Source organism: Python bivittatus, unplaced genomic scaffold, assembly GCF_059951505.1.
Source record: "Python bivittatus isolate LINGU-HERP-01145 unplaced genomic scaffold, Pbiv_v1 ctg000020_np1212, whole genome shotgun sequence".
NCBI classification, from domain to species: Eukaryota; Metazoa; Chordata; class Lepidosauria; order Squamata; family Pythonidae; genus Python; species Python bivittatus.
Genome location: NW_028277030.1, coordinates 102,351,019 through 102,357,018, shown reverse-complemented (window position 1 = coordinate 102,357,018; position 6,000 = coordinate 102,351,019).

The window sequence follows — 6,000 nt, the reverse complement described above, 5'->3', positions numbered from 1 at the left end:
ACAGGAGACATCTAAAACATACAGTGGAAGGACTATAACAGCCACTATGTAGGACGGACAGGCAGAAGACTAGCAGAGGATACCCATAAATGGCAACTAGCAGTCAGAAGACAATGAAAACTCCTTAATCTGACAACACACGGACAGACTCAGCCATAGTTTCAACTGGGAAACTGTAAGTATCCCAGACCAAGCTAAATCCAAAAATGCTAGGGAATTCCTGGAAGCTTGCCATTCAGACAAATCAGCCATCAATAGACACATAGAGATAAACCACACTTACACAGCATTCAAAAGAGACAATTAAAAAAGGTAAGAAGGAAACAAAAAGACCTGAATACATCCTCTCCAGCAGCCTACACCCAGATAAGCAGAGATTAACACCAGACAAACATCTATCAGAAAACAATACTCTAATCAAGGAAATACCAAGAAGGAAACCACACCCCGCCAACACTGGCAGGGCAAGCTACTTTATATAAACAGGGAGCAAATCCCACACTCACTCGCACTCCTGATGTTACCTAGTCAGGTAATGAAATGTCTGCAAGCAAACAACCAAGTTCAGACAGCACCAAGGACTCCATAGACCATGTAATTGGGGGGGGGGGGGGAACTGCACAAATACCTGTGCAACTTTACATGCTTCATCTTCCCATAAGGTTCTTGCAAATGTTGTCCCATTCTGATCAAAAGTAAAAACATAATAGGGGCTGTGGTGTGTTTACACATTTTCCTGTACTACATAGATGTCAATGCTCCCTTGTCTCTGATTCATATGCAGAATTGAGTGGGATGAGTCAGATGTACACAATGTAGATTGGTAGGGGTGCTTTTGGAGCTGAGGATCTGGCCACAAAGCAAATCAGTGGTCCTTGCCTATCACTAAAAAATAGAAACGAAGCAAAACTGAAATTGACAGACTTGCCTATCCTAAGAAAGAGCATGCTGAAATTAGGTGGAATTTGGCTGACTTATAGATGGATCTTGCCTGATTCCCACTCACAGGAACATAGATACATACACACCCACAAGCTGTTAATCTACAAATTATCTTATAACTAATACCAGTGTATGCAAAGATGATTTGTAATTTAAATGCAAAGCTCAGTGACTGAACACAGAATTTTTAAACAAAGTGCCTTGGAGACATCCCTAAAAATTAAATGCCACTTCTTAACACCTGTATCTTTATGAGGGAAATTTAAATACAAAACAAGGGTCTTCGTGCTATTATTCATATTAATTCATGCTGAACCATGTGATAAGAGGTCTAAAGAGGCTGTTTTTCACTTGGCACCCAGGAGCCTACCTTGATTTACAGACTGGTAGAAAAATGCCACTTTTGCAGTCTGATGGAAGCCTATTAAATGCAAATCAGCAAAGTAATAAGATATCACAGGCATTCTGTAAAACATTGCTGGTGAGTAGAAAAGCTATGGGAGGAGATGTCAAGATAATGTTTACCATAGATGGAAGCACTGGGTAATAGAGCAGATGATTCTGCCAAAAGGAAAAATCCCTTTAGAGCAGGCAAATAAGATAGATTCCATAGAGGCTTTGATACTAAGCCATACACTTCTTTGGGTGCATCATCTCCAGAGGGACTATCACAACCAGGGCAGTATGGTGGAACAATAGGTCTAGCAAAGGCAGTATAAAAAGGCAGCATATATCTCTGGATCCCAGTTCAGCAGCTGCTGAAGAATGCAAGCAGGAGGATGTGATTGAATTCATGTCTTGTTTAAGGGGTTCCTATAGAAATTTTTTGACCACCATGAAAAACTAACTGGATTAGTTAGGCTTTAACATATTTCCTGATAACTGATGGAATGGAGAGAGTATCCTATGTGATACAACACCGATGGCATTATTATCCCTGACAGATGTCATCCACAGCATGCCACTTTCTCCACTTTATTACCCATGACAGATGTCATCCACAGCATGCCACTTTCTCCACTTTACCACATCATTGGGGTATGTGCTCACAGCCATAGCAGCAGCTCTTCTAGCTCCCATTATCTTCTTTAGCTTTTCATTACCTTCACCACTTTAAAGGAAGGTGCACAGCTGAGCTTTCGATTTGACCTGGAATCCTTTGTCTTATGTTGTCATTAGGCACATAATATACCTTCCATTCAAATGAGTTGATGGATATATTTTGTTTTAGATCAAGGTCAATGTGAATAACCATCTTGGGGATTTGGAGTAATTTTGCCCCAGGTAGGACTATAAATGATCCTAGATGTTTCAGGTGGCATTGCTTGTGTTTCTCTTTAGTTTATGTTTCCCAGGCAATGTTTCCTGTTCTTGGGGCTGGTTTCATATGTTTTTAATATAATTCATAGAATTGCAGAATGCTGAAAGGGTGTATGTAGCCCCTTTAGTTCACTTTCTACGTGTAGGAAGTGCAGGCTTGCACATAGAAGCACAGAGTCAGAAGACACTTTAGAACCCATCTAAGCTAACCCCTTATGTGCAAGTACTTGTTCTGCCAAAGTGGAAGTCTGGTCTGACAGAGTTCCAGATACACTTAATCTCCTGCTAAACTCAATCTACTTGGGCCACCCTGTTTCTACAGTTAGCAGGGATTCAATCACCCACAGTGCTTCATTTGCAAACATTCCCTCCAAGAAAACTTGAAGGTTTTCTCTGGGATAGAGTGATCAGGGATCATGAGCACAAAGAGAGAAAGGTGCTCTCCTTCTTCCTAGGTCATCCTTCTTCCAGGGCAGCTGGAAGAATTCAATGAGGTCTTTGGTTTCCCCCACTTCATGTTTTCACACTTGGACTTTATAAGAAGAAACCTATTGTATCCACCACCCCAAAAGGAAAGAAAAGAGAACAAACATAGGAGGAAACTCATGGCATCATTCCAACCAGCCTTCCCTTAGTCAGGGCCCATGGAAGGTGTGAGTAGGGAACCTGTCTTGAAGAAAAGGACCCTAAATGTAGCTTCAAGGCTTTCCATAAGAGGGTGAGCAGCTGGTTCCTGAAAGGCAAGAGCTGAGAAGAGGCTCTTTGGGTCCACCATTGATGCTAAAGAGGCAGAAGGAATGAGCTTCCATAGACTCAGCTGGGATTCCTACCAAAGGGATAGTGGGGTGGGAGTGGTTGGGGGGGGGGGAGAGAGAGGGAGAGAGAGAGGGAGAGAGAGAATCCTGTGCTCATTTCTCTCTTCCTTAGAAAGTAGTAGAAAGCAGTACAATAGGATCAATATCTGGTCCAACTCCTCAGTTTTACCTAATGGCAAGAGGTTACCTTGATTCTTTTATAATCCTATAGGAGAATTTTGTTGGATTTTTGATCAATAGGTGATCACTCTAGTATGGTGGCTGTTTGGCTTATTTGATTTTTGTCTACTTAGTAATGGAGACTGAGCTTAACTTTCCTTTTCCCCATATGCCCAAGACTTTTAAGGACTACATACTCCTTTCATCTGGGTTTCTCCATTACAGTCCTCACCAGATAACTATTCCGAGAAGAGAGATCTATTGTCGCAACCAGCAATAGTCCTTAGCTTCCATCTTCAGTCATTCCTTCCAATGTTACTATAACTTTTTTTTATTCTCTTCACTGAATAGATTTTGCAGGGAATCGCCCTCAGCAGTTATTTTTCGTGAATATAATTAAATAATTTATTGTTTATTTCAGGTACTGAATTCAGAATTCCTTGATGTCACTGTGGACACAAGCCTCTGAAGCCAGCAATTGTTTGCATTTCAGTTTATGTAATAGCTCATCTGAATATGTCCACTTTATATAGAATCGCCCAGAGTTCCCCCATTGGGGGGAGATGGGCGATTGAAAAATTTATTTATTTATTTAATTAATTAATTAATTAATAAAATAGAGTGATGACTTTCACATTGTTTTCATCCTTTCAAAGATTCTATAATCCTTCTGATAGTGAAGGCACCGCTCTTCTTTATGCATCTCTCATACATACACAGATACTCTCTTTCTCTCTGATACACACACATACACATGCCTGGAGAACTTAATTCCTAGGCATTAGAAGTTATAGACATAACTTGAGCTGTCCTTTCTTTGATATTGTTACCTATATCCCATAACTGTGTTCGATTGTTCCTCCTCAGTTATGCTTCTTCATGTCAACTTGCTCTCAGGGGTGCCGTGACACATAACAGCATCTCCCCAAATGGTAATTGGGGAAATAGAACACACTAAAAGGAGAAACCATACTGCACAAAAACCTTGAAAAAAATCAGATTTGGGCTAGGCAATAGGGGAAGGAGATAGGTAAAGAAATCTCTGCTCATTGCTAATTAACTGTATCCATCTCCTTCTCAAATTGTTTTCTAAAGCCTTTTTTGTTTGTTTGTTTATAGTTACAGCTTCTAGGATAGCACACTAAATTAAAGCTCCAGAATATAATTATACTTGAGATTCCGAAAGCCCACTGTCTGTTACTAATGGATAAATACAAAGCTCAGAGCTTTGCTAACTGTAACAGAGATTTGCATAAACAGCATGGCTACAAAGCCACAGGATTCTAGTTTAAGAGAGAAGGTAAAGCTAAACATGTGTTGGAAGAGTCTTCTCTTTATCTGCAGGATTGAACAGACTGAGGTATTTCAACCTTTTCTTCTTCTTCTCCATCTCACATTAATAGCACTCCATGAACTGACATCTAAACAATTGTGAGCGGAAAAATTCTTACAATACAAATATTTCTAGGAGATTGTCTCTTCACAGGTTACATTATGATATCTAAGAAGAATGGAAATGTGTTGCATTGCGTTGTTTTGTGGCTGTGAACTGTATAGTCCTGAAATATGCATTAGCAGGAATTCTCCAAGTGTAGCAAATCTCAAGGACTTGTATAATCAGATTCATAAATGATAGGAGCTTCACATTCAAATGTAGCAGAAGCGAAAGATTACTATTTCAATATTTTGCTAAGAGGTAATTTTTTTTTTTTTTAAATCAACATTTCTGAAAAAGTCTAGCCTGTCCTGAGATAGTCTATTTCTAGATTTTTACTAGGGCAGAATCCTTCATCATAAAACTGACTATGCTACCTTTCTTGTTATATGACCTTGTGTTGTCTTAACTTACTTCTGCAGAGTATTAACACATCAAGAGAGGAAGACCTTTTTTTCTATCTATGCATTCATCATTTAATTACATGGCCATTATTACATATTTCTACTATTATTTTTTTATAGTCTGAACTGTATATACATACAGAATGTCTCTGTATAGCTGATGTTTTTAGCTGTATACCACCCAGAATCCTTTGGAATTGGGGGCAGGTGATCAATATTGTTAATAAATAAATGCATAGGACTAAATGCATAGGAGCAATTCAGCTGTTGAAGCAAAGATGTGTGATGGAAGGTAGAGCTGGCTACTGTGTGGTCTTATACTAATTCCTTCTTGTTGCACTTAGTGACTGAAAGAACTAAATCTACATCCTAAAGTAACTTCCCTAACTTGGTTACTCTTTGGATGTTTTGGACTTCAACTCTTATAATCTCTAACCAGCACCTACTTGAGGAAAGCTGTTTGAAAGTGCCCATCCTACTAGTTCCAGCAGAGAGAGCATGTTATGGGTTCCATCACCTAGAGACCTACATCTGGTGGGCCCTAGGTGGTGGGCCTTTTCTGCTGTGGTCCCTGCACTGTGGAATCTTCTCCCCCTAAGGTGAGGTTGGCCTCATCACTGATGAGCTCCTGGAAATCCCTCAAGACCTGGCTATGTCAGCAGGCCTGGGGATCCCACGGGACAGGTGAGCTAGTGAGGTGGCTCCATTATTTTTAACATCCCCTCATCTGTTTGTTGTTATTTGCTTTACTTGGTTTTTATATCTTTTAATGTATTGATTGATTGTTTTAGCCTCGTTGTATGCCACCCAGAGTTGCTTGCTGGTGAGATGGATGGCTATATAAATTGAATAAATAAATAAATAAATAAATAATTCAGGGTCCACCAGATCACTTCTCCTCCTCTTCTCCTAATTTTTCCATACT